A 27,758-nucleotide genomic window follows, 5' to 3' on the forward strand; every position below is an offset into this window, starting at 1 on the left:
ATGCACAATGAGTAGATTCGTACGGCACACCACTTTTCAGAATCTACCTGCTGTCATTGAGTACCTGGTAAATGGCAAGTTCTATCAATGGTACAGGTTTCTCTGCCTGAAATTATGTTAAAGCTTGATATGATCCTCTAAAAACTTGGCTTCTCAAGCAGGTTGCTTAAGGGGTAATATTGGATGTTAAACTCTCATTCATGCCAATCATTCATTTCCTAACCTCTTCTTGTCATCTTTATCTCCTCCATCACTTCCTGACTCTTGATGCTGCTTAATTGCTTGCAAAGGCCTGGATTAAATCCTGCATTGAATCTTAAATCATCCTCCTGTGTGGCCTAAAAGAAAAAGTCTGGTACACACCATGCAATTTCCCATCAGACAGATGGGTCGATAGATAATCTTCGACAGATCCGATCGGATTTCCGATCGATTTTCTGATCACTTCAATGCAAATCGATCAGAAAAACGATCGGAAATCAGATCGGACCTGATCTATTCGACCCATCTATCTGGCGGGAAATTGCATAGTGTGTACGAGGCTGAAGTGCATTTTATTGGCTCTATTCCAAGGTGCATAGCGTTTGCATGAAAGTCAGAAATATTGACACCTCACTAAGCATCTGTAACAGGAAACATTGGCGCTTCCGGTATGGGATCCATTAGCGCAAGGGGGACTTTGCAGTTTGTAGAAGAAAAGCTGGAGATGCCGGGGATTGAACCCGGGGCCTCATACATGCGAAGCATGCACTCTACCTCTGAGCTACATCCCCCAATGCTGTCAGTAGTGTCATGGTACCTCAGCAGGCCTTTATCTCCTATAGCAGAAAATGGTAATTAGCAGCTGTTTAAGTTGGAAAGTGATGTTACGGATCATTTTTAAAATTTTTCAGTAAATCCGCATTTGGCTAAGGGCCAATTTTTTTCCCACAAAATAGGTGGAACCTTTCATTTCACGAACAATAAGAGTTTGCATTAAAGTCAGAATTGTTGACACCTCACTAAGCATCTGCAGCAGGAAACATTGGCGCTTCCGGTATGGGATCCAGTAGCGGAAGGGGGCCTTAGCAGTTTGTAGAAGAAAAGCTGGAGATGCCGGGGATTGAACCCGGGGCCTCATACATGCAAAGCATGCGCTCTACCACTGAGCTACATCCCCTTTGACGTTCGCTATGGCGATGCACAATGAGTAGATTCGTACGGCACACCACTTTTCAGAATCTACCTGCTGTCATTGAGTACCTGGTAAATGGCAAGTTCTATCAATGGTACAGGTTTCTCTGCCTGAAATTACCGTATATACTCGAGTATAAGCCGACCGAAGTATAAGCCGACCCCCCAACTTTTACATCAAAAAACTGTAGAAAAAGATAGACTCGAGTATTAGCCGAGGTCAGGGGTTGCATTGGTGGCAAAAGATGAACCTAACCCATATCAGCAAGAGGTTAATCCTTTTGCAGATCAGTGTGGTTTAAAGCAGCATCAGCTCACAATAGAACACTTTCCAAACACACACAGCTTTTGCGCAGAGTAACTGGCAGAACAGATTGTTACAATTAGCAAACATCATAAGGGCTGGAGGCAGCAACACACCCTCAAGTCCCAACAATTGCAGGCCTGCTGTTTGCACCATAAACAAATATAAAATAAAGTGTCCCCCGTCTCCACCAGAGCAAAGCGGCCGCCCCGGATTTGCATACCAAAGTGACAGCTTTGTGCTGTCTCCCGCTGTGTTCCGTGTCCCCCGCCAGAGAAATGTGGCCGCCGCGCATTTACATACAGCACAAAGCTTGTGCTGTCTCCCGCTGTGTGCTTTGTCCCCCGGTCCGGCAGAGTGGTGCGCGTGGCATATTTACCTGCGACGATGCACGGGTCCGCCACCTTCCGAGTGTCCCCGCCGGCATATGTCTTCTTACGCTCTCCAATCCACGATGCCCGCCAGGAAACATCTTTTATTGGTCAGACGGAGTCTCATCTCAATGACGACACTGGGCATCATTGAGATGAGACTCCGTCTGACCAATAAAAGATGTTTCCTGGCGGGCATCGTGGATTGGAGAGCGTAAGAAGACATATGCCGGCGGGGACACTTGGAAGGTGGCGGACCCGTGCATCGTCGCAGGTAAATATGCCACGCGCACCACTCTGCCGGACCGGGGGACAAAGCACACAGCGGGAGACAGCACAAGCTTTGTGCTGTATGTAAATGCGCGGCGGCCACATTTCTCTGGCGGGGGACACGGAACACAGCGGGAGACAGCACAAAGCTGTCACTTTGGTATGCAAATCCGCGGCGGCTGCTTTGCTCTGGTCGAGACGGGGGACACTTTATTTTATATTTGTTCAGGGTGGGGGCAAGTGACTCGAGTATAGGCCGAGACCCCCACTTTCAGGACACTTTTTTGGACCAAAAAACTCGGCCTATACTCGAGTATATACGGTATGTTAAAGCTTGATATGATCCTCTAAAAACTTGGCTTCTCAAGCAGGTTGCTTAAGGGGTAATATTGGATGTTAAACTCTCATTCATGCCAATCATTCATTTCCTAACCTCTTCTTGTCATCTTTATCTCCTCCATCACTTCCTGACTCTTGATGCTGCTTAATTGCTTGCAAAGGCCTGGATTAAATCCTGCATTGAATCTTAAATCATCCTCCTGTGTGGCCTAAAAGAAAAAGTCTGGTACACACCATGCAATTTCCCATCAGACAGATGGGTCGATAGATAATCTTCGACAGATCCGATCGGATTTCCGATCGATTTTCTGATCACTTCAATGCAAATCGATCAGAAAAACGATCGGACCTGATCTATTCGACCCATCTATCTGGCGGGAAATTGCATAGTGTGTACGAGGCTGAAGTGCATTTTATTGGCTCTATTCCAAGGTGCATAGCGTTTGCATGAAAGTCAGAAATATTGACACCTCACTAAGCATCTGTAACAGGAAACATTGGCGCTTCCGGTATGGGATCCATTAGCGCAAGGGGGACTTTGCAGTAGAAAAGCTGGAGATGCCAGGGATTGAACCCGGGGCCTCATACATGCGAAGCATGCGCTCTACTTCTGAGCTACATCCCCCAATGCTGTCAGCAGCGTCGTGGTACCTCAGCAGGCCTTTATCTCCTACAGCAGAAAATGGTAATTAGCAGCTGTTTAAGTTGGAAAGTGATGTTACGGATCATTTTTAAAATTTTTCAGTAAATCCGCATTTGGCTAAGGGCCAATTTTTTTCCCACAAAATAGCTGGAACCTTTCATTTCACGAACAATAAGAGTTTGCATTAAAGTCAGAATTGTTGACACCTCACTAAGCATCTGCAGCAGGAAACATTGGCGCTTCCGGTATGGGATCCAGTAGCGGAAGGGGGCCTTAGCAGTTTGTAGAAGAAAAGCTGGAGATGCCGGGGATTGAACCCGGGGCCTCATACATGCAAAGCATGCGCTCTACCAATGAGCTACATCCCCTTTGACGTTTGCTATGGAGATGCACAATGAGTAGATTCGTACGGCACACCACTTTTCAGAATCTACCTGCTGTCATTGAGTACCTGGTAAATGGCAAGTTCTATCAATGGTACAGGTTTCTCTGCCTGAAATTATGTTAAAGCTTGATAAGATCCTCTAAAAACTTGGCTTCTCAAGCAGGTTGCTTAAGGGGTAATATTGGATGTTAAACTCTCATTCATGCCAATCATTCATTTCCTAACCTCTTCTTGTCATCTTTATCTCCTCCATCACTTCCTGACTCTTGATGCTGCTTAATTGCTTGCAAAGGCCTGGATTAAATCCTGCATTGAATCTTAAATCATCCTCCTGTGTGGCCTAAAAGAAAAAGTCTGGTACACACCATGCAATTTCCCATCAGACAGATGGGTCGATAGATAATCTTCGACAGATCCGATCGGATTTCCGATCGATTTTCTGATCACTTCAATGCAAATCGATCAGAAAAACGATCGGAAATCAGATCGGACCTGATCTATTCGACCCATCTATCTGGCGGGAAATTGCATAGTGTGTACGAGGCTGAAGTGCATTTTATTGGCTCTATTCCAAGGTGCATAGTGTTTGCATGAAAGTCAGAAATATTGACACCTCACTAAGCATCTGTAACAGGAAACATTGGCGCTTTCGCTATGGGATCCATTAGCGCAAGGGGGACTTTGCAGTTTGTAGAAGAAAAGCTGGAGATGCCAGGCATTGAACCCAGGGCCTCATACATGCGAAGCATGCGCTCTACCTCTGAGCTACATCCCCCAATGCTGTCAGCAGCGTCGTGGTACCTTAGCAGGCCTTTATCTCCTACAGCAGAAAATGGTAATTAGCAGCTGCTTAAGTTGGAAAGTGATGTTACGGATCATTTTTAAAATTTTTCAGTATATCCGCATTTGGCTAAGGGACAATTTTTTTCCCACAAAATAGGTGGAACCTTTCATTTCACGAACAATAAGAGTTTGCATTAAAGTCAGAATTGTTGACGCCTCACTAAGCATCTGCAGCAGGAAACATTGGCGCTTCCGGTATGGGATCCAGTAGCGGAAGGGGGCCTTAGCAGTTTGTAGAAGAAAAGCTGGAGATGCCGGGGATTGAACCCGGGGCCTCATACATGCAAAGCATGCGCTCTACCACTGAGCTACATCCCCTTTGACGTTCGCTATGGAGATGCACAATGAGTAGATTCGTACGGCACACCACTTTTCAGAATCTACCTGCTGTCATTGAGTACCTGGTAAATGGCAAGTTCTATCAATGGTACAGGTTTCTCTGCCTGAAATTATGTTAAAGCTTGATATGATCCTCTAAAAACTTGGCTTCTCAAGCAGGTTGCTTAAGGGGTAATATTGGATGTTAAACTCTCATTCATGCCAATCATTCATTTCCTAACCTCTTCTTGTCATCTTTATCTCCTCCATCACTTCCTGACTCTTGATGCTGCTTAATTGCTTGCAAGGGCCTGGATTAAATCCTGCATTGAATCTTAAATCATCCTCCTGTGTGGCCTAAAAGAAAAAGTCTGGTACACACCATGCAATTTCCCATCAGACAGATGGGTCGATAGATAATCTTCGACAGATCCGATCGGATTTCCGATCGATTTTCTGATCACTTCAATGCAAATCGATCAGAAAAACGATCGGAAATCAGATCGGACCTGATCTATTCGACCCATCTATCTGGCGGGAAATTGCATAGTGTGTACGAGGCTGAAGTGCATTTTATTGGCTCTATTCCAAGGTGCATAGCGTTTGCATGAAAGTCAGAAATATTGACACCTCACTAAGCATCTGTAACAGGAAACATTGGCGCTTCCGGTATGGGATCCATTAGCGCAAGGGGGACTTTGCAGTTTGTAGAAGAAAAGCTGGAGATGCCGGGGATTGAACCCGGGGCCTCATACATGCGAAGCATGCGCTCTACCTCTGAGCTACATCCCCCAATGCTGTCAGCAGTGTCGTGGTACCTCAGCAGGCCTTTATCTCCTATAGCAGAAAATGGTAATTAGCAGCTGTTTAAGTTGGAAAGTGATGTTACGGATCATTTTTAAAATTTTTCAGTAAATCCGCATTTGGCTAAGGGCCAATTTTTTTCCCACAAAATAGGTGGAACCTTTCATTTCACGAACAATAAGAGTTTGCATTAAAGTCAGAATTGTTGACACCTCACTAAGCATCTGCAGCAGGAAACATTGGCGCTTCCGGTATGGGATCCAGTAGCGGAAGGGGGCCTTAGCAGTTTGTAGAAGAAAAGCTGGAGATGCCGGGGATTGAACCCGGGGCCTCATACATGCAAAGCATGCGCTCTACCACTGAGCTACATCCCCTTTGACGTTCGCTATGGAGATGCACAATGAGTAGATTCGTACGGCACACCACTTTTCAGAATCTACCTGCTGTCATTGAGTACCTGGTAAATGGCAAGTTCTATCAATGGTACAGGTTTCTCTGCCTGAAATTATGTTAAAGCTTGATATGATCCTCTAAAAACTTGGCTTCTCAAGCAGGTTGCTTAAGGGGTAATATTGGATGTTAAACTCTCATTCATGCCAATCATTCATTTCCTAACCTCTTCTTGTCATCTTTATCTCCTCCATCACTTCCTGACTCTTGATGCTGCTTAATTGCTTGCAAAGGCCTGGATTAAATCCTGCATTGAATCTTAAATCATCCTCCTGTGTGGCCTAAAAGAAAAAGTCTGGTACACACCATGCAATTTCCCATCAGACAGATGGGTCGATAGATAATCTTCGACAGATCCGATCGGATTTCCGATCGATTTTCTGATCACTTCAATGCAAATCGATCAGAAAAACGATCGGACCTGATCTATTCGACCCATCTATCTGGCGGGAAATTGCATAGTGTGTACGAGGCTGAAGTGCATTTTATTGGCTCTATTCCAAGGTGCATAGCGTTTGCATGAAAGTCAGAAATATTGACACCTCACTAAGCATCTGTAACAGGAAACATTGGCGCTTCCGGTATGGGATCCATTAGCGCAAGGGGGACTTTGCAGTAGAAAAGCTGGAGATGCCAGGGATTGAACCCGGGGCCTCATACATGCGAAGCATGCGCTCTACCTCTGAGCTACATCCCCCAATGCTGTCAGCAGCGTCGTGGTACCTCAGCAGGCCTTTATCTCCTACAGCAGAAAATGGTAATTAGCAGCTGTTTAAGTTGGAAAGTGATGTTACGGATCATTTTTAAAATTTTTCAGTAAATCCGCATTTGGCTAAGGGCCATTTTTTTTCCCACAAAATAGGTGGAACCTTTCATTTCACGAACAATAAGAGTTTGCATTAAAGTCAGAATTGTTGACACCTCACTAAGCATCTGCAGCAGGAAACATTGGCGCTTCCGGTATGGGATCCAGTAGCGGAAGGGGGCCTTAGCAGTTTGTAGAAGAAAAGCTGGAGATGCCGGGGATTGAACCCGGGGCCTCATACATGCAAAGCATGCGCTCTACCAATGAGCTACATCCCCTTTGACGTTTGCTATGGAGATGCACAATGAGTAGATTCGTACGGCACACCACTTTTCAGAATCTACCTGCTGTCATTGAGTACCTGGTAAATGGCAAGTTCTATCAATGGTACAGGTTTCTCTGCCTGAAATTATGTTAAAGCTTGATAAGATCCTCTAAAAACTTGGCTTCTCAAGCAGGTTGCTTAAGGGGTAATATTGGATGTTAAACTCTCATTCATGCCAATCATTCATTTCCTAACCTCTTCTTGTCATCTTTATCTCCTCCATCACTTCCTGACTCTTGATGCTGCTTAATTGCTTGCAAAGGCCTGGATTAAATCCTGCATTGAATCTTAAATCATCCTCCTGTGTGGCCTAAAAGAAAAAGTCTGGTACACACCATGCAATTTCCCATCAGACAGATGGGTCGATAGATAATCTTCGACAGATCCGATCGGATTTCCGATCGATTTTCTGATCACTTCAATGCAAATCGATCAGAAAAACGATCGGAAATCAGATCGGACCTGATCTATTCGACCCATCTATCTGGCGGGAAATTGCATAGTGTGTACGAGGCTGAAGTGCATTTTATTGGCTCTATTCCAAGGTGCATAGTGTTTGCATGAAAGTCAGAAATATTGACACCTCACTAAGCATCTGTAACAGGAAACATTGGCCCTTTCGCTATGGGATCCATTAGCGCAAGGGGGACTTTGCAGTTTGTAGAAGAAAAGCTGGAGATGCCAGGGATTGAACCCAGGGCCTCATACATGCGAAGCATGCGCTCTACCTCTGAGCTACATCCCCCAATGCTGTCAGCAGCGTCGTGGTACCTTAGCAGGCCTTTATCTCCTACAGCAGAAAATGGTAATTAGCAGCTGTTTAAGTTGGAAAGTGATGTTACGGATCATTTTTAAAATTTTTCAGTATATCCGCATTTGGCTAAGGGACAATTTTTTTCCCACAAAATAGGTGGAACCTTTCATTTCACGAACAATAAGAGTTTGCATTAAAGTCAGAATTGTTGACGCCTCACTAAGCATCTGCAGCAGGAAACATTGGCGCTTCCGGTATGGGATCCAGTAGCGGAAGGGGGCCTTAGCAGTTTGTAGAAGAAAAGCTGGAGATGCCGGGGATTGAACCCGGGGCCTCATACATGCAAAGCATGCGCTCTACCACTGAGCTACATCCCCTTTGACGTTCGCTATGGAGATGCACAATGAGTAGATTCGTACGGCACACCACTTTTCAGAATCTACCTGCTGTCATTGAGTACCTGGTAAATGGCAAGTTCTATCAATGGTACAGGTTTCTCTGCCTGAAATTATGTTAAAGCTTGATATGATCCTCTAAAAACTTGGCTTCTCAAGCAGGTTGCTTAAGGGGTAATATTGGATGTTAAACTCTCATTCATGCCAATCATTCATTTCCTAACCTCTTCTTGTCATCTTTATCTCCTCCATCACTTCCTGACTCTTGATGCTGCTTAATTGCTTGCAAGGGCCTGGATTAAATCCTGCATTGAATCTTAAATCATCCTCCTGTGTGGCCTAAAAGAAAAAGTCTGGTACACACCATGCAATTTCCCATCAGACAGATGGGTCGATAGATAATCTTCGACAGATCCGATCGGATTTCCGATCGATTTTCTGATCACTTCAATGCAAATCGATCAGAAAAACGATCGGAAATCAGATCGGACCTGATCTATTCGACCCATCTATCTGGCGGGAAATTGCATAGTGTGTACGAGGCTGAAGTGCATTTTATTGGCTCTATTCCAAGGTGCATAGCGTTTGCATGAAAGTCAGAAATATTGACACCTCACTAAGCATCTGTAACAGGAAACATTGGCGCTTCCGGTATGGGATCCATTAGCGCAAGGGGGACTTTGCAGTTTGTAGAAGAAAAGCTGGAGATGCCGGGGATTGAACCCGGGGCCTCATACATGCGAAGCATGCGCTCTACCTCTGAGCTACATCCCCCAATGCTGTCAGCAGTGTCGTGGTACCTCAGCAGGCCTTTATCTCCTATAGCAGAAAATGGTAATTAGCAGCTGTTTAAGTTGGAAAGTGATGTTACGGATCATTTTTAAAATTTTTCAGTAAATCCGCATTTGGCTAAGGGCCAATTTTTTTCCCACAAAATAGGTGGAACCTTTCATTTCACGAACAATAAGAGTTTGCATTAAAGTCAGAATTGTTGACACCTCACTAAGCATCTGCAGCAGGAAACATTGGCGCTTCCGGTATGGGATCCAGTAGCGGAAGGGGGCCTTAGCAGTTTGTAGAAGAAAAGCTGGAGATGCCGGGGATTGAACCCAGGGCCTCATACATGCAAAGCATGCGCTCTACCACTGAGCTACATCCCCTTTGACGTTCGCTATGGCGATGCACAATGAGTAGATTCGTACGGCACACCACTTTTCAGAATCTACCTGCTGTCATTGAGTACCTGGTAAATGGCAAGTTCTATCAATGGTACAGGTTTCTCTGCCTGAAATTATGTTAAAGCTTGATATGATCCTCTAAAAACTTGGCTTCTCAAGCAGGTTGCTTAAGGGGTAATATTGGATGTTAAACTCTCATTCATGCCAATCATTCATTTCCTAACCTCTTCTTGTCATCTTTATCTCCTCCATCACTTCCTGACTCTTGATGCTGCTTAATTGCTTGCAAAGGCCTGGATTAAATCCTGCATTGAATCTTAAATCATCCTCCTGTGTGGCCTAAAAGAAAAAGTCTGGTACACACCATGCAATTTCCCATCAGACAGATGGGTCGATAGATAATCTTCGACAGATCCGATCGGATTTCCGATCGATTTTCTGATCACTTCAATGCAAATCGATCAGAAAAACGATCGGAAATCAGATCGGACCTGATCTATTCGACCCATCTATCTGGCGGGAAATTGCATAGTGTGTACGAGGCTGAAGTGCATTTTATTGGCTCTATTCCAAGGTGCATAGCGTTTGCATGAAAGTCAGAAATATTGACACCTCACTAAGCATCTGTAACAGGAAACATTGGCGCTTCCGGTATGGGATCCATTAGCGCAAGGGGGACTTTGCAGTTTGTAGAAGAAAAGCTGGAGATGCCGGGGATTGAACCCGGGGCCTCATACATGCGAAGCATGCGCTCTACCTCTGAGCTACATCCCCCAATGCTGTCAGCAGTGTCGTGGTACCTCAGCAGGCCTTTATCTCCTATAGCAGAAAATGGTAATTAGCAGCTGTTTAAGTTGGAAAGTGATGTTACGGATCATTTTTAAAATTTTTCAGTAAATCCGCATTTGGCTAAGGGCCAATTTTTTTCCCACAAAATAGGTGGAACCTTTCATTTCACGAACAATAAGAGTTTGCATTAAAGTCAGAATTGTTGACACCTCACTAAGCATCTGCAGCAGGAAACATTGGCGCTTCCGGTATGGGATCCAGTAGCGGAAGGGGGCCTTAGCAGTTTGTAGAAGAAAAGCTGGTGATGCCGGGGATTGAACCCGGGGCCTCATACATGCAAAGCATGCGCTCTACCACTGAGCTACATCCCCTTTGACGTTCGCTTTGGCGATGCACAATGAGTAGATTCGTACGGCACACCACTTTTCAGAATCTACCTGCTGTCATTGAGTACCTGGTAAATGGCAAGTTCTATCAATGGTACAGGTTTCTCTGCCTGAAATTATGTTAAAGCTTGATATGATCCCCTAAAAACTTGGCTTCTCAAGCAGGTTGCTTAAGGGGTAATATTGGATGTTAAACTCTCATTCATGCCAATCATTCATTTCCTAACCTCTTCTTGTCATCTTTATCTCCTCCATCACTTCCTGACTCTTGATGCTGCTTAATTGCTTGCAAAGGCCTGGATTAAATCCTGCATTGAATCTTAAATCATCCTCCTGTGTGGCCTAAAAGAAAAAGTCTGGTACACACCATGCAATTTCCCATCAGACAGATGGGTCGATAGATAATCTTCGACAGATCCGATCGGATTTACGATCGATTTTCTGATCACTTTAATGCAAATCGATCAGAAAAACGATCGGAAATCAGATCGGACCTGATCTATTCGACCCATCTATCTGGCGGGAAATTGCATAGTGTGTACGAGGCTGAAGTGCATTTTATTGGCTCTATTCCAAGGTGCATAGCGTTTGCATGAAAGTCAGAAATATTGACACCTCACTAAGCATCTGTAACAGGAAACATTGGTGCTTCCGGTATGGGATCCATTAGCGCAAGGGGGACTTTGCAGTTTGTAGAAGAAAAGCTGGAGATGCCAGGGATTGAACCCGGGGCCTCATACATGCGAAGCATGCGCTCTACCTCTGAGCTACATCCCCCAATGCTGTCAGCAGTGTCGTGGTACCTCAGCAGGCCTTTATCTCCTACAGCAGAAAATGGTAATTAGCAGCTGTTTAAGTTGGAAAGTGATGTTACGGATCATTTTTAAAATTTTTCAGTAAATCCGCATTTGGCTAAGGGCCAATTTTTTTCCCACAAAATAGGTGGAACCTTTCATTTCACGAACAATAAGAGTTTGCATTAAAGTCAGAATTGTTGACACCTCACTAAGCATCTGCAGCAGGAAACATTGGCGCTTCCGGTATGGGATCCAGTAGCGGAAGGGGGCCTTAGCAGTTTGTAGAAGAAAAGCTGGAGATGCCAGGGATTGAACCTGGGGCCTCATACATGCAAAGCATGCGCTCTACCACTGAGCTACATCCACTTTGACGTTCGCTTTGGAGATGCACAATGAGTAGATTCGTACGGCACACCACTTTTCAGAATCTACCTGCTGTCATTGAGTACCTGGTAAATGGCAAGTTCTATCAATGGTACAGGTTTCTCTGCCTGAAATTATGTTAAAGCTTGATATGATCCTCTAAAAACTTGGCTTCTCAAGCAGGTTGCTTAAGGGGTAATATTGGATGTTAAACTCTCATTCATGCCAATCATTCATTTCCTAACCTCTTCTTGTCATCTTTATCTCCTCCATCACTTCCTGACTCTTGATGCTGCTTAATTGCTTGCAAAGGCCTGGATTAAATCCTGCATTGAATCTTAAATCATCCTCCTGTGTGGCCTAAAAGAAAAAGTCTGGTACACACCATGCAATTTCCCATCAGACAGATGGGTCGATAGATAATCTTCGACAGATCCGATCGGATTTCCGATCGATTTTCTGATCACTTCAATGCAAATCGATCAGAAAAACGATCGGACCTGATCTATTCGACCCATCTATCTGGCGGGAAATTGCATAGTGTGTACGAGGCTGAAGTGCATTTTATTGGCTCTATTCCAAGGTGCATAGTGTTTGCATGAAAGTCAGAAATATTGACATCTCACTAAGCATCTGTAACAGGAAACATTGGCGCTTCCGGTATGGGATCCATTAGCGCAAGGGGGACTTTGCAGTTTGTAGAAGAAAAGCTGGAGATGCCGGGGATTGAACCCAGGGCCTCATACATGCGAAGCATGCGCTCTACCTCTGAGCTACATCCCCCAATGCTGTCAGCAGTGTCGTGGTACCTCAGCAGGCCTTTATCTCCTACAGCAGAAAATGGTAATTAGCAGCTGTTTAAGTTGGAAAGTGATGTTACGGATCATTTTTAAAATTTTTCAGTAAATCCGCATTTGGCTAAGGGCCAATTTTTTTCCCACAAAATAGGTGGAACCTTTCATTTCACGAACAATAAGAGTTTGCATTAAAGTCAGAATTGTTGACACCTCACTAAGCATCTGCAGCAGGAAACATTGGCGCTTCCGGTATGGGATCCAGTAGCGGAAGGGGGCCTTAGCAGTTTGTAGAAGAAAAGCTGGAGATGCCGGGGATTGAACCTGGGGCCTCATACATGCAAAGCATGCGCTTTACCACTGAGCTACATCCCCTTTGACGTTCGCTATGGAGATGCACAATGAGTAGATTCGTACGGCACACCACTTTTCAGAATCTACCTGCTGTCATTGAGTACCTGGTAAATGGCAAGTTCTATCAATGGTACAGGTTTCTCTGCCTGAAATTATGTTAAAGCTTGATATGATCCTCTAAAAACTTGGCTTCTCAAGCAGGTTGCTTAAGGGGTAATATTGGATGTTAAACTCTCATTCATGCCAATCATTCATTTCCTAACCTCTTCTTGTCATCTTTATCTCCTCCATCACTTCCTGACTCTTGATGCTGCTTAATTGCTTGCAAAGGCCTGGATTAAATCCTGCATTGAATCTTAAATCATCCTCCTGTGTGGCCTAAAAGAAAAAGTCTGGTACACACCATGCAATTTCCCATCAGACAGATGGGTCGATAGATAATCTTCGACAGATCCGATCGGATTTCCGATCGATTTTCTGATCACTTCAATGCAAATCGATCAGAAAAACGATCGGACCTGATCTATTCGACCCATCTATCTGGCGGGAAATTGCATAGTGTGTACGAGGCTGAAGTGCATTTTATTGGCTCTATTCCAAGGTGCATAGTGTTTGCATGAAAGTCAGAAATATTGACACCTCACTAAGCATCTGTAACAGGAAACATTGGCGCTTCCGGTATGGGATCCATTAGCGCAAGGGGGACTTTGCAGTTTGTAGAAGAAAAGCTGGAGATGCCGGGGATTGAACCCGGGGCCTCATACATGCGAAGCATGCGCTCTACCTCTGAGCTACATCCCCCAATGCTGTCAGCAGTGTCGTGGTACCTCAGCAGGCCTTTATCTCCTATAGCAGAAAATGGTAATTAGCAGCTGTTTAAGTTGGAAAGTGATGTTACGGATCATTTTTAAAATTTTTCAGTAAATCCGCATTTGGCTAAGGGCCAATTTTTTTCCCACAAAATAGGTGGAACCTTTCATTTCACGAACAATAAGAGTTTGCATTAAAGTCAGAATTGTTGACACCTCACTAAGCATCTGCAGCAGGAAACATTGGCGCTTCCGGTATGGGATCCAGTAGCGGAAGGGGGCCTTAGCAGTTTGTAGAAGAAAAGCTGGAGATGCCGGGGATTGAACCCAGGGCCTCATACATGCAAAGCATGCGCTCTACCACTGAGCTACATCCCCTTTGACGTTCGCTATGGCGATGCACAATGAGTAGATTCGTACGGCACACCACTTTTCAGAATCTACCTGCTGTCATTGAGTACCTGGTAAATGGCAAGTTCTATCAATGGTACAGGTTTCTCTGCCTGAAATTATGTTAAAGCTTGATATGATCCTCTAAAAACTTGGCTTCTCAAGCAGGTTGCTTAAGGGGTAATATTGGATGTTAAACTCTCATTCATGCCAATCATTCATTTCCTAACCTCTTCTTGTCATCTTTATCTCCTCCATCACTTCCTGACTCTTGATGCTGCTTAATTGCTTGCAAAGGCCTGGATTAAATCCTGCATTGAATCTTAAATCATCCTCCTGTGTGGCCTAAAAGAAAAAGTCTGGTACACACCATGCAATTTCCCATCAGACAGATGGGTCGATAGATAATCTTCGACAGATCCGATCGGATTTCCGATCGATTTTCTGATCACTTCAATGCAAATCGATCAGAAAAACGATCGGAAATCAGATCGGACCTGATCTATTCGACCCATCTATCTGGCGGGAAATTGCATAGTGTGTACGAGGCTGAAGTGCATTTTATTGGCTCTATTCCAAGGTGCATAGCGTTTGCATGAAAGTCAGAAATATTGACACCTCACTAAGCATCTGTAACAGGAAACATTGGCGCTTCCGGTATGGGATCCATTAGCGCAAGGGGGACTTTGCAGTTTGTAGAAGAAAAGCTGGAGATGCCGGGGATTGAACCCGGGGCCTCATACATGCGAAGCATGCGCTCTACCTCTGAGCTACATCCCCCAATGCTGTCAGCAGTGTCGTGGTACCTCAGCAGGCCTTTATCTCCTATAGCAGAAAATGGTAATTAGCAGCTGTTTAAGTTGGAAAGTGATGTTACGGATCATTTTTAAAATTTTTCAGTAAATCCGCATTTGGCTAAGGGCCAATTTTTTTCCCACAAAATAGGTGGAACCTTTCATTTCACGAACAATAAGAGTTTGCATTAAAGTCAGAATTGTTGACACCTCACTAAGCATCTGCAGCAGGAAACATTGGCGCTTCCGGTATGGGATCCAGTAGCGGAAGGGGGCCTTAGCAGTTTGTAGAAGAAAAGCTGGTGATGCCAGGGATTGAACCCGGGGCCTCATACATGCAAAGCATGCGCTCTACCACTGAGCTACATCCCCTTTGACGTTCGCTTTGGCGATGCACAATGAGTAGATTCGTACGGCACACCACTTTTCAGAATCTACCTGCTGTCATTGAGTACCTGGTAAATGGCAAGTTCTATCAATGGTACAGGTTTCTCTGCCTGAAATTATGTTAAAGCTTGATATGATCCCCTAAAAACTTGGCTTCTCAAGCAGGTTGCTTAAGGGGTAATATTGGATGTTAAACTCTCATTCATGCCAATCATTCATTTCCTAACCTCTTCTTGTCATCTTTATCTCCTCCATCACTTCCTGACTCTTGATGCTGCTTAATTGCTTGCAAAGGCCTGGATTAAATCCTGCATTGAATCTTAAATCATCCTCCTGTGTGGCCTAAAAGAAAAAGTCTGGTACACACCATGCAATTTCCCATCAGACAGATGGGTCGATAGATAATCTTCGACAGATCCGATCGGATTTCCGATCGATTTTCTGATCACTTTAATGCAAATCGATCAGAAAAACGATCGGAAATCAGATCGGACCTGATCTATTCGACCCATCTATCTGGCGGGAAATTGCATAGTGTGTACGAGGCTGAAGTGCATTTTATTGGCTCTATTCCAAGGTGCATAGCGTTTGCATGAAAGTCAGAAATATTGACACCTCACTAAGCATCTGTAACAGGAAACATTGGTGCTTCCGGTATGGGATCCATTAGCGCAAGGGGGACTTTGCAGTTTGTAGAAGAAAAGCTGGAGATGCCAGGGATTGAACCCGGGGCCTCATACATGCGAAGCATGCGCTCTACCTCTGAGCTACATCCCCCAATGCTGTCAGCAGTGTCGTGGTACCTCAGCAGGCCTTTATCTCCTACAGCAGAAAATGGTAATTAGCAGCTGTTTAAGTTGGAAAGTGATGTTACGGATCATTTTTAAAATTTTTCAGTAAATCCGCATTTGGCTAAGGGCCAATTTTTTTCCCACAAAATAGGTGGAACCTTTCATTTCACGAACAATAAGAGTTTGCATTAAAGTCAGAATTGTTGACACCTCACTAAGCATCTGCAGCAGGAAACATTGGCGCTTCCGGTATGGGATCCAGTAGCGGAAGGGGGCCTTAGCAGTTTGTAGAAGAAAAGCTGGAGATGCCAGGGATTGAACCTGGGGCCTCATACATGCAAAGCATGCGCTCTACCACTGAGCTACATCCACTTTGACGTTCGCTTTGGAGATGCACAATGAGTAGATTCGTACGGCACACCACTTTTCAGAATCTACCTGCTGTCATTGAGTACCTGGTAAATGGCAAGTTCTATCAATGGTACAGGTTTCTCTGCCTGAAATTATGTTAAAGCTTGATATGATCCTCTAAAAACTTGGCTTCTCAAGCAGGTTGCTTAAGGGGTAATATTGGATGTTAAACTCTCATTCATGCCAATCATTCATTTCCTAACCTCTTCTTGTCATCTTTATCTCCTCCATCACTTCCTGACTCTTGATGCTGCTTAATTGCTTGCAAAGGCCTGGATTAAATCCTGCATTGAATCTTAAATCATCCTCCTGTGTGGCCTAAAAGAAAAAGTCTGGTACACACCATGCAATTTCCCATCAGACAGATGGGTCGATAGATAATCTTCGACAGATCCGATCGGATTTCCGATCGATTTTCTGATCACTTCAATGCAAATCGATCAGAAAAACGATCGGACCTGATCTATTCGACCCATCTATCTGGCGGGAAATTGCATAGTGTGTACGAGGCTGAAGTGCATTTTATTGGCTCTATTCCAAGGTGCATAGTGTTTGCATGAAAGTCAGAAATATTGACATCTCACTAAGCATCTGTAACAGGAAACATTGGCGCTTCCGGTATGGGATCCATTAGCGCAAGGGGGACTTTGCAGTTTGTAGAAGAAAAGCTGGAGATGCCGGGGATTGAACCCGGGGCCTCATACATGCGAAGCATGCGCTCTACCTCTGAGCTACATCCCCCAATGCTGTCAGCAGTGTCGTGGTACCTCAGCAGGCCTTTATCTCCTACAGCAGAAAATGGTAATTAGCAGCTGTTTAAGTTGGAAAGTGATGTTACGGATCATTTTTAAAATTTTTCAGTAAATCCGCATTTGGCTAAGGGCCAATTTTTTTCCCACAAAATAGGTGGAACCTTTCATTTCACGAACAATAAGAGTTTGCATTAAAGTCAGAATTGTTGACACCTCACTAAGCATCTGCAGCAGGAAACATTGGCGCTTCCGGTATGGGATCCAGTAGCGGAAGGGGGCCTTAGCAGTTTGTAGAAGAAAAGCTGGAGATGCCGGGGATTGAACCTGGGGCCTCATACATGCAAAGCATGCGCTTTACCACTGAGCTACATCCCCTTTGACGTTCGCTATGGAGATGCACAATGAGTAGATTCGTACGGCACACCACTTTTCAGAATCTACCTGCTGTCATTGAGTACCTGGTAAATGGCAAGTTCTATCAATGGTACAGGTTTCTCTGCCTGAAATTATGTTAAAGCTTGATATGATCCTCTAAAAACTTGGCTTCTCAAGCAGGTTGCTTAAGGGGTAATATTGGATGTTAAACTCTCATTCATGCCAATCATTCATTTCCTAACCTCTTCTTGTCATCTTTATCTCCTCCATCACTTCCTGACTCTTGATGCTGCTTAATTGCTTGCAAAGGCCTGGATTAAATCCTGCATTGAATCTTAAATCATCCTCCTGTGTGGCCTAAAAGAAAAAGTCTGGTACACACCATGCAATTTCCCATCAGACAGATGGGTCGATAGATAATCTTCGACAGATCCGATCGGATTTCCGATCGATTTTCTGATCACTTCAATGCAAATCGATCAGAAAAACGATCGGACCTGATCTATTCGACCCATCTATCTGGCGGGAAATTGCATAGTGTGTACGAGGCTGAAGTGCATTTTATTGGCTCTATTCCAAGGTGCATAGTGTTTGCATGAAAGTCAGAAATATTGACACCTCACTAAGCATCTGTAACAGGAAACATTGGCGCTTCCGGTATGGGATCCATTAGCGCAAGGGGGACTTTGCAGTTTGTAGAAGAAAAGCTGGAGATGCCGGGGATTGAACCCGGGGCCTCATACATGCGAAGCATGCGCTCTACCTCTGAGCTACATCCCCCAATGCTGTCAGCAGTGTCGTGGTACCTCAGCAGGCCTTTATCTCCTACAGCAGAAAATGGTAATTAGCAGCTGTTTAAGTTGGAAAGTGATGTTACGGATCATTTTTTAAATTTTTCAGTAAATCCGCATTTGGCTAAGGGACAATTTTTTTCCCACAAAATAGGTGGAACCTTTCATTTCACGAACAATAAGAGTTTGCATTAAAGTCAGAATTGTTGACACCTCACTAAGCATCTGCAGCAGGAAACATTGGCGCTTCCGGTATGGGATCCAGTAGCGGAAGGGGGCATTAGCAGTTTGTAGAAGAAAAGCTGGAGATGCCGGGGATTGAACCCGGGGCCTCATACATGCAAAGCATGCGCTCTACCACTGAGCTACATCCCCTTTGACGTTCGCTATGGAGATGCACAATGAGTAGATTCGTACTGCACACCACTTTTCAGAATCTACCTGCTGTCATTGAGTACCTGGTAAATGGCAAGTTCTATCAATGGTACAGGTTTCTCTGCCTGAAATTATGTTAAAGCTTGATATGATCCTCTAAAAACTTGGCTTCTCAAGCAGGTTGCTTAAGGGGTAATATTGGATGTTAAACTCTCATTCATGCCAATCATTCATTTCCTAACCTCTTCTTGTCATCTTTATCTCCTCCATCACTTCCTGACTCTTGATGCTGCTTAATTGCTTGCAAAGGCCTGGATTAAATCCTGCATTGAATCTTAAATCATCCTCCTGTGTGGCCTAAAAGAAAAAGTCTGGTACACACCATGCAATTTCCCATCAGACAGATGGGTCGATAGATAATCTTCGACAGATCCGATCGGATTTCCGATCGATTTTCTGATCACTTCAATGCAAATCGATCAGAAAAACGATCGGAAATCAGATCGGACCTGATCTATTCGACCCATCTATCTGGCGGGAAATTGCATAGTGTGTACGAGGCTGAAGTGCATTTTATTGGCTCTATTCCAAGGTGCATAGCGTTTGCATGAAAGTCAGAAATATTGACACCTCACTAAGCATCTGTAACAGGAAACATTGGCGCTTCCGGTATGGGATCCATTAGCGCAAGGGGGACTTTGCAGTTTGTAGAAGAAAAGCTGGAGATGCCGGGGATTGAACCCGGGGCCTCATACATGCGAAGCATGCGCTCTACCTCTGAGCTACATCCCCCAATGCTGTCAGCAGTGTCGTGGTACCTCAGCAGGCCTTTATCTCCTATAGCAGAAAATGGTAATTAGCAGCTGTTTAAGTTGGAAAGTGATGTTACGGATCATTTTTAAAATTTTTCAGTAAATCCGCATTTGGCTAAGGGCCAATTTTTTTCCCACAAAATAGGTGGAACCTTTCATTTCACGAACAATAAGAGTTTGCATTAAAGTCAGAATTGTTGACACCTCACTAAGCATCTGCAGCAGGAAACATTGGCGCTTCCGGTATGGGATCCAGTAGCGGAAGGGGGCCTTAGCAGTTTGTAGAAGAAAAGCTGGAGATGCCGGGGATTGAACCCGGGGCCTCATACATGCAAAGCATGCGCTCTACCACTGAGCTACATCCCCTTTGACGTTCGCTATGGCGATGCACAATGAGTAGATTCGTACGGCACACCACTTTTCAGAATCTACCTGCTGTCATTGAGTACCTGGTAAATGGCAAGTTCTATCAATGGTACAGGTTTCTCTGCCTGAAATTACCGTATATACTCGAGTATAAGCCGACCCAAGTATAAGCCGACCCCCCAACTTTTACATCAAAAAACTGTAGAAAAAGATAGACTCGAGTATTAGCCGAGGTCAGGGGTTGCATTGGTGGCAAAAGATGAACCTAACCCATATCAGCAAGAGGTTAATCCTTTTGCAGATCAGTGTGGTTTAAAGCAGCATCAGCTCACAATAGAACACTTTCCAAACACACACAGCTTTTGCGCAGAGTAACTGGCAGAACAGATTGTTACAATTAGCAAACATCATAAGGGCTGGAGGCAGCAACACACCCTCAAGTCCCAACAATTGCAGGCCTGCTGTTTGCACCATAAACAAATATAAAATAAAGTGTCCCCCGTCTCCACCAGAGCAAAGCGGCCGCCCCGGATTTGCATACCAAAGTGACAGCTTTGTGCTGTCTCCCGCTGTGTTCCGTGTCCCCCGCCAGAGAAATGTGGCCGCCGCGCATTTACATACAGCACAAAGCTTGTGCTGTCTCCCGCTGTGTGCTTTGTCCCCCGGTCCGGCAGAGTGGTGCGCGTGGCATATTTACCTGCGACGATGCACGGGTCCGCCACCTTCCGAGTGTCCCCGCCGGCATATGTCTTCTTACGCTCTCCAATCCACGATGCCCGCCAGGAAACATCTTTTATTGGTCAGACGGAGTCTCATCTCAATGACGCCACTGGGCATCATTGAGATGAGACTCCGTCTGACCAATAAAAGATGTTTCCTGGCGGGCATCGTGGATTGGAGAGCGTAAGAAGACATATGCCGGCGGGGACACTTGGAAGGTGGCGGACCCGTGCATCGTCGCAGGTAAATATGCCACGCGCACCACTCTGCCGGACCGGGGGACAAAGCACACAGCGGGAGACAGCACAAGCTTTGTGCTGTATGTAAATGCGCGGCGGCCACATTTCTCTGGCGGGGGACACGGAACACAGCGGGAGACAGCACAAAGCTGTCACTTTGGTATGCAAATCCGCGGCGGCTGCTTTGCTCTGGTCGAGACGGGGGACACTTTATTTTATATTTGTTCAGGGTGGGGGCAAGTGACTCGAGTATAGGCCGAGACCCCCACTTTCAGGACACTTTTTTGGACCAAAAAACTCGGCCTATACTCGAGTATATACGGTATGTTAAAGCTTGATATGATCCTCTAAAAACTTGGCTTCTCAAGCAGGTTGCTTAAGGGGTAATATTGGATGTTAAACTCTCATTCATGCCAATCATTCATTTCCTAACCTCTTCTTGTCATCTTTATCTCCTCCATCACTTCCTGACTCTTGATGCTGCTTAATTGCTTGCAAAGGCCTGGATTAAATCCTGCATTGAATCTTAAATCATCCTCCTGTGTGGCCTAAAAGAAAAAGTCTGGTACACACCATGCAATTTCCCATCAGACAGATGGGTCGATAGATAATCTTCGACAGATCCGATCGGATTTCCGATCGATTTTCTGATCACTTCAATGCAAATCGATCAGAAAAACGATCGGACCTGATCTATTCAACCCATCTATCTGGCGGGAAATTGCATAGTGTGTACGAGGCTGAAGTGCATTTTATTGGCTCTATTCCAAGGTGCATAGCGTTTGCATGAAAGTCAGAAATATTGACACCTCACTAAGCATCTGTAACAGGAAACATTGGCGCTTCCGGTATGGGATCCATTAGCGCAAGGGGGACTTTGCAGTTTGTAGAAGAAAAGCTGGAGATGCCAGGGATTGAACCCGGGGCCTCATACATGTGAAGCATGCGCTCTACCTCTGAGCTACATCCCCCAATGCTGTCAGCAGCGTCGTGGTACCTCAGCAGGCCTTTATCTCCTACAGCAGAAAATGGTAATTAGCAGCTGTTTAAGTTGGAAAGTGATGTTACGGATCATTTTTAAAATTTTTCAGTAAATCCGCATTTGGCTAAGGGCCAATTTTTTTCCCACAAAATAGGTGGAACCTTTCATTTCACGAACAATAAGAGTTTGCATTAAAGTCAGAATTGTTGACACCTCACTAAGCATCTGCAGCAGGAAACATTGGCGCTTCCGGTATGGGATCCAGTAGCGGAAGGGGGCCTTAGCAGTTTGTAGAAGAAAAGCTGGAGATGCCGGGGATTGAACCCGGGGCCTCATACATGCAAAGCATGCGCTCTACCAATGAGCTACATCCCCTTTGACGTTTGCTATGGAGATGCACAATGAGTAGATTCGTACGGCACACCACTTTTCAGAATCTACCTGCTGTCATTGAGTACCTGGTAAATGGCAAGTTCTATCAATGGTACAGGTTTCTCTGCCTGAAATTATGTTAAAGCTTGATAAGATCCTCTAAAAACTTGGCTTCTCAAGCAGGTTGCTTAAGGGGTAATATTGGATGTTAAACTCTCATTCATGCCAATCATTCATTTCCTAACCTCTTCTTGTCATCTTTATCTCCTCCATCACTTCCTGACTCTTGATGCTGCTTAATTGCTTGCAAAGGCCTGGATTAAATCCTGCATTGAATCTTAAATCATCCTCCTGTGTGGCCTAAAAGAAAAAGTCTGGTACACACCATGCAATTTCCCATCAGACAGATGGGTCGATAGATAATCTTCGACAGATCCGATCGGATTTCCGATCGATTTTCTGATCACTTCAATGCAAATCGATCAGAAAAACGATCGGACCTGATCTATTCGACCCATCTATCTGGCGGGAAATTGCATAGTGTGTACGAGGCTGAAGTGCATTTTATTGGCTCTATTCCAAGGTGCATAGTGTTTGCATGAAAGTCAGAAATATTGACACCTCACTAAGCATCTGTAACAGGAAACATTGGCGCTTTCGCTATGGGATCCATTAGCGCAAGGGGGACTTTGCAGTTTGTAGAAGAAAAGCTGGAGATGCCAGGGATTGAACCCAGGGCCTCATACATGCGAAGCATGCGCTCTACCTCTGAGCTACATCCCCCAATGCTGTCAGCAGCGTCGTGGTACCTTAGCAGGCCTTTATCTCCTACAGCAGAAAATGGTAATTAGCAGCTGCTTAAGTTGGAAAGTGATGTTACGGATCATTTTTAAAATTTTTCAGTATATCCGCATTTGGCTAAGGGACAATTTTTTTCCCACAAAATAGGTGGAACCTTTCATTTCACGAACAATAAGAGTTTGCATTAAAGTCAGAATTGTTGACGCCTCACTAAGCATCTGCAGCAGGAAACATTGGCGCTTCCGGTATGGGATCCAGTAGCGGAAGGGGGCCTTAGCAGTTTGTAGAAGAAAAGCTGGAGATGCCGGGGATTGAACCCGGGGCCTCATACATGCAAAGCATGCGCTCTACCACTGAGCTACATCCCCTTTGACGTTCGCTATGGAGATGCACAATGAGTAGATTCGTACGGCACACCACTTTTCAGAATCTACCTGCTGTCATTGAGTACCTGGTAAATGGCAAGTTCTATCAATGGTACAGGTTTCTCTGCCTGAAATTATGTTAAAGCTTGATATGATCCTCTAAAAACTTGGCTTCTCAAGCAGGTTGCTTAAGGGGTAATATTGGATGTTAAACTCTCATTCATGCCAATCATTCATTTCCTAACCTCTTCTTGTCATCTTTATCTCCTCCATCACTTCCTGACTCTTGATGCTGCTTAATTGCTTGCAAGGGCCTGGATTAAATCCTGCATTGAATCTTAAATCATCCTCCTGTGTGGCCTAAAAGAAAAAGTCTGGTACACACCATGCAATTTCCCATCAGACAGATGGGTCGATAGATAATCTTCGACAGATCCGATCGGATTTCCGATCGATTTTCTGATCACTTCAATGCAAATCGATCAGAAAAACGATCGGAAATCAGATCGGACCTGATCTATTCGACCCATCTATCTGGCGGGAAATTGCATAGTGTGTACGAGGCTGAAGTGCATTTTATTGGCTCTATTCCAAGGTGCATAGCGTTTGCATGAAAGTCAGAAATATTGACACCTCACTAAGCATCTGTAACAGGAAACATTGGCGCTTCCGGTATGGGATCCATTAGCGCAAGGGGGACTTTGCAGTTTGTAGAAGAAAAGCTGGAGATGCCGGGGATTGAACCCGGGGCCTCATACATGCGAAGCATGCGCTCTACCTCTGAGCTACATCCCCCAATGCTGTCAGCAGTGTCGTGGTACCTCAGCAGGCCTTTATCTCCTACAGCAGAAAATGGTAATTAGCAGCTGTTTAAGTTGGAAAGTGATGTTACGGATCATTTTTAAAATTTTTCAGTAAATCCGCATTTGGCTAAGGGCCAATTTTTTTCCCACAAAATAGGTGGAACCTTTCATTTCACGAACAATAAGAGTTTGCATTAAAGTCAGAATTGTTGACACCTCACTAAGCATCTGCAGCAGGAAACATTGGCGCTTCCGGTATGGGATCCAGTAGCGGAAGGGGGCCTTAGCAGTTTGTAGAAGAAAAGCTGGAGATGCCGGGGATTGAACCTGGGGCCTCATACATGCAAAGCATGCGCTTTACCACTGAGCTACATCCCCTTTGACGTTCGCTATGGAGATGCACAATGAGTAGATTCGTACGGCACACCACTTTTCAGAATCTACCTGCTGTCATTGAGTACCTGGTAAATGGCAAGTTCTATCAATGGTACAGGTTTCTCTGCCTGAAATTATGTTAAAGCTTGATATGATCCTCTAAAAACTTGGCTTCTCAAGCAGGTTGCTTAAGGGGTAATATTGGATGTTAAACTCTCATTCATGCCAATCATTCATTTCCTAACCTCTTCTTGTCATCTTTATCTCCTCCATCACTTCCTGACTCTTGATGCTGCTTAATTGCTTGCAAAGGCCTGGATTAAATCCTGCATTGAATCTTAAATCATCCTCCTGTGTGGCCTAAAAGAAAAAGTCTGGTACACACCATGCAATTTCCCATCAGACAGATGGGTCGATAGATAATCTTCGACAGATCCGATCGGATTTCCGATCGATTTTCTGATCACTTCAATGCAAATCGATCAGAAAAACGATCGGACCTGATCTATTCGACCCATCTATCTGGCGGGAAATTGCATAGTGTGTACGAGGCTGAAGTGCATTTTATTGGCTCTATTCCAAGGTGCATAGTGTTTGCATGAAAGTCAGAAATATTGACACCTCACTAAGCATCTGTAACAGGAAACATTGGCGCTTCCGGTATGGGATCCATTAGCGCAAGGGGGACTTTGCAGTTTGTAGAAGAAAAGCTGGAGTTGCCGGGGATTGAACCCGGGGCCTCATACATGCGAAGCATGCGCTCTACCTCTGAGCTACATCCCCCAATGCTGTCAGCAGTGTCGTGGTACCTCAGCAGGCCTTTATCTCCTACAGCAGAAAATGGTAATTAGCAGCTGTTTAAGTTGGAAAGTGATGTTACGGATCATTTTTTAAATTTTTCAGTAAATCCGCATTTGGCTAAGGGACAATTTTTTTTCCCACAAAATAGGTGGAACCTTTCATTTCACGAACAATAAGAGTTTGCATTAAAGTCAGAATTGTTGACACCTCACTAAGCATCTGCAGCAGGAAACATTGGCGCTTCCGGTATGGGATCCAGTAGCGGAAGGGGGCATTAGCAGTTTGTAGAAGAAAAGCTGGAGATGCCGGGGATTGAACCCGGGGCCTCATACATGCAAAGCATGCGCTCTACCACTGAGCTACATCCCCTTTGACGTTCGCTATGGAGATGCACAATGAGTAGATTCGTACTGCACACCACTTTTCAGAATCTACCTGCTGTCATTGAGTACCTGGTAAATGGCAAGTTCTATCAATGGTACAGGTTTCTCTGCCTGAAATTATGTTAAAGCTTGATATGATCCTCTAAAAACTTGGCTTCTCAAGCAGGTTGCTTAAGGGGTAATATTGGATGTTAAACTCTCATTCATGCCAATCATTCATTTCCTAACCTCTTCTTGTCATCTTTATCTCCTCCATCACTTCCTGACTCTTGATGCTGCTTAATTGCTTGCAAAGGCCTGGATTAAATCCTGCATTGAATCTTAAATCATCCTCCTGTGTGGCCTAAAAGAAAAAGTCTGGTACACACCATGCAATTTCCCATCAGACAGATGGGTCGATAGATAATCTTCGACAGATCCGATCGGATTTCCGATCGATTTTCTGATCACTTCAATGCAAATCGATCAGAAAAACGATCGGAAATCAGATCGGACCTGATCTATTCGACCCATCTATCTGGCGGGAAATTGCATAGTGTGTACGAGGCTGAAGTGCATTTTATTGGCTCTATTCCAAGGTGCATAGCGTTTGCATGAAAGTCAGAAATATTGACACCTCACTAAGCATCTGTAACAGGAAACATTGGCGCTTCCGGTATGGGATCCATTAGCGCAAGGGGGACTTTGCAGTTTGTAGAAGAAAAGCTGGAGATGCCGGGGATTGAACCCGGGGCCTCATACATGCGAAGCATGCGCTCTACCTCTGAGCTACATCCCCCAATGCTGTCGGCAGTGTCGTGGTACCTCAGCAGGCCTTTATCTCCTATAGCAGAAAATGGTAATTAGCAGCTGTTTAAGTTGGAAAGTGATGTTACGGATCATTTTTAAAATTTTTCAGTAAATCCGCATTTGGCTAAGGGCCAATTTTTTTCCCACAAAATAGGTGGAACCTTTCATTTCACGAACAATAAGAGTTTGCATTAAAGTCAGAATTGTTGACACCTCACTAAGCATCTGCAGCAGGAAACATTGGCGCTTCCGGTATGGGATCCAGTAGCGGAAGGGGGCCTTAGCAGTTTGTAGAAGAAAAGCTGGAGATGCCGGGGATTGAACCCAGGGCCTCATACATGCAAAGCATGCGCTCTACCACTGAGCTACATCCCCTTTGACGTTCGCTATGGCGATGCACAATGAGTAGATTCGTACGGCACACCACTTTTCAGAATCTACCTGCTGTCATTGAGTACCTGGTAAATGGCAAGTTCTATTAATGGTACAGGTTTCTCTGCCTGAAATTACCGTATATACTCGAGTATAAGCCGACCCAAGTATAAGCCGACCCCCCAACTTTTACATCAAAAAACTGTAGAAAAAGATAGACTCGAGTATTAGCCGAGGTCAGGGGTTGCATTGGTGGCAAAAGATGAACCTAACCCATATCAGCAAGAGGTTAATCCTTTTGCAGATCAGTGTGGTTTAAAGCAGCATCAGCTCACAATAGAACACTTTCCAAACACACACAGCTTTTGCGCAGAGTAACTGGCAGAACAGATTGTTACAATTAGCAAACATCATAAGGGCTGGAGGCAGCAACACACCCTCAAGTCCCAACAATTGCAGGCCTGCTGTTTGCACCATAAACAAATATAAAATAAAGTGTCCCCCGTCTCCACCAGAGCAAAGCGGCCGCCCCGGATTTGCATACCAAAGTGACAGCTTTGTGCTGTCTCCCGCTGTGTTCCGTGTCCCCCGCCAGAGAAATGTGGCCGCCGCGCATTTACATACAGCACAAAGCTTGTGCTGTCTCCCGCTGTGTGCTTTGTCCCCCGGTCCGGCAGAGTGGTGCGCGTGGCATATTTACCTGCGACGATGCACGGGTCCGCCACCTTCCGAGTGTCCCCGCCGGCATATGTCTTCTTACGCTCTCCAATCCACGATGCCCGCCAGGAAACATCTTTTATTGGTCAGACGGAGTCTCATCTCAATGACGCCACTGGGCATCATTGAGATGAGACTCCGTCTGA

General features: G+C 44.8%; 42 non-coding genes across 42 annotated transcripts; all 42 read right to left on the reverse strand.

The window, feature by feature from the left end:
- Positions 1–701: 701 nt before the first annotated feature.
- Positions 702–773, reverse strand: TRNAA-CGC (transfer RNA alanine (anticodon CGC)). The gene has a single exon. It is a non-coding gene; the product is annotated as a tRNA-Ala (tRNA).
- A 314-nt stretch (positions 774–1,087) lies between these two features.
- TRNAA-UGC (transfer RNA alanine (anticodon UGC)) lies at positions 1,088–1,159 on the reverse strand. The gene has a single exon. It is a non-coding gene; the product is annotated as a tRNA-Ala (tRNA).
- A 1,851-nt stretch (positions 1,160–3,010) lies between these two features.
- TRNAA-CGC (transfer RNA alanine (anticodon CGC)) lies at positions 3,011–3,082 on the reverse strand. Its single transcript has one exon. It is a non-coding gene; the product is annotated as a tRNA-Ala (tRNA).
- A 314-nt stretch (positions 3,083–3,396) lies between these two features.
- TRNAA-UGC (transfer RNA alanine (anticodon UGC)) lies at positions 3,397–3,468 on the reverse strand. Its single transcript has one exon. It is a non-coding gene; the product is annotated as a tRNA-Ala (tRNA).
- Positions 3,469–4,188: 720 nt separating this feature from the next.
- TRNAA-CGC (transfer RNA alanine (anticodon CGC)) lies at positions 4,189–4,260 on the reverse strand. The gene has a single exon. It is a non-coding gene; the product is annotated as a tRNA-Ala (tRNA).
- Positions 4,261–4,574: 314 nt separating this feature from the next.
- TRNAA-UGC (transfer RNA alanine (anticodon UGC)) lies at positions 4,575–4,646 on the reverse strand. Its single transcript has one exon. It is a non-coding gene; the product is annotated as a tRNA-Ala (tRNA).
- A 720-nt stretch (positions 4,647–5,366) lies between these two features.
- TRNAA-CGC (transfer RNA alanine (anticodon CGC)) lies at positions 5,367–5,438 on the reverse strand. The gene has a single exon. It is a non-coding gene; the product is annotated as a tRNA-Ala (tRNA).
- A 314-nt stretch (positions 5,439–5,752) lies between these two features.
- TRNAA-UGC (transfer RNA alanine (anticodon UGC)) lies at positions 5,753–5,824 on the reverse strand. The gene has a single exon. It is a non-coding gene; the product is annotated as a tRNA-Ala (tRNA).
- Positions 5,825–6,525: 701 nt separating this feature from the next.
- On the reverse strand, positions 6,526–6,597 carry TRNAA-CGC (transfer RNA alanine (anticodon CGC)). The gene has a single exon. It is a non-coding gene; the product is annotated as a tRNA-Ala (tRNA).
- A 314-nt stretch (positions 6,598–6,911) lies between these two features.
- TRNAA-UGC (transfer RNA alanine (anticodon UGC)) lies at positions 6,912–6,983 on the reverse strand. Its single transcript has one exon. It is a non-coding gene; the product is annotated as a tRNA-Ala (tRNA).
- A 720-nt stretch (positions 6,984–7,703) lies between these two features.
- On the reverse strand, positions 7,704–7,775 carry TRNAA-CGC (transfer RNA alanine (anticodon CGC)). The gene has a single exon. It is a non-coding gene; the product is annotated as a tRNA-Ala (tRNA).
- A 314-nt stretch (positions 7,776–8,089) lies between these two features.
- On the reverse strand, positions 8,090–8,161 carry TRNAA-UGC (transfer RNA alanine (anticodon UGC)). The gene has a single exon. It is a non-coding gene; the product is annotated as a tRNA-Ala (tRNA).
- Positions 8,162–8,881: 720 nt separating this feature from the next.
- On the reverse strand, positions 8,882–8,953 carry TRNAA-CGC (transfer RNA alanine (anticodon CGC)). The gene has a single exon. It is a non-coding gene; the product is annotated as a tRNA-Ala (tRNA).
- Positions 8,954–9,267: 314 nt separating this feature from the next.
- TRNAA-UGC (transfer RNA alanine (anticodon UGC)) lies at positions 9,268–9,339 on the reverse strand. Its single transcript has one exon. It is a non-coding gene; the product is annotated as a tRNA-Ala (tRNA).
- A 720-nt stretch (positions 9,340–10,059) lies between these two features.
- On the reverse strand, positions 10,060–10,131 carry TRNAA-CGC (transfer RNA alanine (anticodon CGC)). The gene has a single exon. It is a non-coding gene; the product is annotated as a tRNA-Ala (tRNA).
- A 314-nt stretch (positions 10,132–10,445) lies between these two features.
- On the reverse strand, positions 10,446–10,517 carry TRNAA-UGC (transfer RNA alanine (anticodon UGC)). The gene has a single exon. It is a non-coding gene; the product is annotated as a tRNA-Ala (tRNA).
- Positions 10,518–11,237: 720 nt separating this feature from the next.
- TRNAA-CGC (transfer RNA alanine (anticodon CGC)) lies at positions 11,238–11,309 on the reverse strand. The gene has a single exon. It is a non-coding gene; the product is annotated as a tRNA-Ala (tRNA).
- Positions 11,310–11,623: 314 nt separating this feature from the next.
- TRNAA-UGC (transfer RNA alanine (anticodon UGC)) lies at positions 11,624–11,695 on the reverse strand. The gene has a single exon. It is a non-coding gene; the product is annotated as a tRNA-Ala (tRNA).
- Positions 11,696–12,403: 708 nt separating this feature from the next.
- Positions 12,404–12,475, reverse strand: TRNAA-CGC (transfer RNA alanine (anticodon CGC)). The gene has a single exon. It is a non-coding gene; the product is annotated as a tRNA-Ala (tRNA).
- Positions 12,476–12,789: 314 nt separating this feature from the next.
- TRNAA-UGC (transfer RNA alanine (anticodon UGC)) lies at positions 12,790–12,861 on the reverse strand. Its single transcript has one exon. It is a non-coding gene; the product is annotated as a tRNA-Ala (tRNA).
- Positions 12,862–13,569: 708 nt separating this feature from the next.
- Positions 13,570–13,641, reverse strand: TRNAA-CGC (transfer RNA alanine (anticodon CGC)). The gene has a single exon. It is a non-coding gene; the product is annotated as a tRNA-Ala (tRNA).
- A 314-nt stretch (positions 13,642–13,955) lies between these two features.
- On the reverse strand, positions 13,956–14,027 carry TRNAA-UGC (transfer RNA alanine (anticodon UGC)). Its single transcript has one exon. It is a non-coding gene; the product is annotated as a tRNA-Ala (tRNA).
- A 720-nt stretch (positions 14,028–14,747) lies between these two features.
- TRNAA-CGC (transfer RNA alanine (anticodon CGC)) lies at positions 14,748–14,819 on the reverse strand. The gene has a single exon. It is a non-coding gene; the product is annotated as a tRNA-Ala (tRNA).
- Positions 14,820–15,133: 314 nt separating this feature from the next.
- Positions 15,134–15,205, reverse strand: TRNAA-UGC (transfer RNA alanine (anticodon UGC)). The gene has a single exon. It is a non-coding gene; the product is annotated as a tRNA-Ala (tRNA).
- A 720-nt stretch (positions 15,206–15,925) lies between these two features.
- TRNAA-CGC (transfer RNA alanine (anticodon CGC)) lies at positions 15,926–15,997 on the reverse strand. The gene has a single exon. It is a non-coding gene; the product is annotated as a tRNA-Ala (tRNA).
- A 314-nt stretch (positions 15,998–16,311) lies between these two features.
- TRNAA-UGC (transfer RNA alanine (anticodon UGC)) lies at positions 16,312–16,383 on the reverse strand. The gene has a single exon. It is a non-coding gene; the product is annotated as a tRNA-Ala (tRNA).
- A 708-nt stretch (positions 16,384–17,091) lies between these two features.
- TRNAA-CGC (transfer RNA alanine (anticodon CGC)) lies at positions 17,092–17,163 on the reverse strand. Its single transcript has one exon. It is a non-coding gene; the product is annotated as a tRNA-Ala (tRNA).
- A 314-nt stretch (positions 17,164–17,477) lies between these two features.
- Positions 17,478–17,549, reverse strand: TRNAA-UGC (transfer RNA alanine (anticodon UGC)). Its single transcript has one exon. It is a non-coding gene; the product is annotated as a tRNA-Ala (tRNA).
- Positions 17,550–18,257: 708 nt separating this feature from the next.
- TRNAA-CGC (transfer RNA alanine (anticodon CGC)) lies at positions 18,258–18,329 on the reverse strand. The gene has a single exon. It is a non-coding gene; the product is annotated as a tRNA-Ala (tRNA).
- A 314-nt stretch (positions 18,330–18,643) lies between these two features.
- Positions 18,644–18,715, reverse strand: TRNAA-UGC (transfer RNA alanine (anticodon UGC)). Its single transcript has one exon. It is a non-coding gene; the product is annotated as a tRNA-Ala (tRNA).
- A 720-nt stretch (positions 18,716–19,435) lies between these two features.
- TRNAA-CGC (transfer RNA alanine (anticodon CGC)) lies at positions 19,436–19,507 on the reverse strand. Its single transcript has one exon. It is a non-coding gene; the product is annotated as a tRNA-Ala (tRNA).
- A 314-nt stretch (positions 19,508–19,821) lies between these two features.
- On the reverse strand, positions 19,822–19,893 carry TRNAA-UGC (transfer RNA alanine (anticodon UGC)). Its single transcript has one exon. It is a non-coding gene; the product is annotated as a tRNA-Ala (tRNA).
- A 1,858-nt stretch (positions 19,894–21,751) lies between these two features.
- TRNAV-CAC (transfer RNA valine (anticodon CAC)) lies at positions 21,752–21,823 on the reverse strand. The gene has a single exon. It is a non-coding gene; the product is annotated as a tRNA-Val (tRNA).
- A 314-nt stretch (positions 21,824–22,137) lies between these two features.
- Positions 22,138–22,209, reverse strand: TRNAA-UGC (transfer RNA alanine (anticodon UGC)). Its single transcript has one exon. It is a non-coding gene; the product is annotated as a tRNA-Ala (tRNA).
- Positions 22,210–22,917: 708 nt separating this feature from the next.
- TRNAA-CGC (transfer RNA alanine (anticodon CGC)) lies at positions 22,918–22,989 on the reverse strand. The gene has a single exon. It is a non-coding gene; the product is annotated as a tRNA-Ala (tRNA).
- A 314-nt stretch (positions 22,990–23,303) lies between these two features.
- Positions 23,304–23,375, reverse strand: TRNAA-UGC (transfer RNA alanine (anticodon UGC)). The gene has a single exon. It is a non-coding gene; the product is annotated as a tRNA-Ala (tRNA).
- Positions 23,376–24,095: 720 nt separating this feature from the next.
- Positions 24,096–24,167, reverse strand: TRNAA-CGC (transfer RNA alanine (anticodon CGC)). Its single transcript has one exon. It is a non-coding gene; the product is annotated as a tRNA-Ala (tRNA).
- A 314-nt stretch (positions 24,168–24,481) lies between these two features.
- On the reverse strand, positions 24,482–24,553 carry TRNAA-UGC (transfer RNA alanine (anticodon UGC)). Its single transcript has one exon. It is a non-coding gene; the product is annotated as a tRNA-Ala (tRNA).
- A 708-nt stretch (positions 24,554–25,261) lies between these two features.
- On the reverse strand, positions 25,262–25,333 carry TRNAA-CGC (transfer RNA alanine (anticodon CGC)). The gene has a single exon. It is a non-coding gene; the product is annotated as a tRNA-Ala (tRNA).
- A 315-nt stretch (positions 25,334–25,648) lies between these two features.
- Positions 25,649–25,720, reverse strand: TRNAA-UGC (transfer RNA alanine (anticodon UGC)). Its single transcript has one exon. It is a non-coding gene; the product is annotated as a tRNA-Ala (tRNA).
- Positions 25,721–26,440: 720 nt separating this feature from the next.
- TRNAA-CGC (transfer RNA alanine (anticodon CGC)) lies at positions 26,441–26,512 on the reverse strand. The gene has a single exon. It is a non-coding gene; the product is annotated as a tRNA-Ala (tRNA).
- A 314-nt stretch (positions 26,513–26,826) lies between these two features.
- TRNAA-UGC (transfer RNA alanine (anticodon UGC)) lies at positions 26,827–26,898 on the reverse strand. The gene has a single exon. It is a non-coding gene; the product is annotated as a tRNA-Ala (tRNA).
- Positions 26,899–27,758: the final 860 nt, after the last annotated feature.

Source organism: Hyperolius riggenbachi, chromosome 4 (assembly GCF_040937935.1).
Source record: "Hyperolius riggenbachi isolate aHypRig1 chromosome 4, aHypRig1.pri, whole genome shotgun sequence".
Lineage (NCBI taxonomy): Eukaryota > Metazoa > Chordata > Amphibia > Anura > Hyperoliidae > Hyperolius > Hyperolius riggenbachi.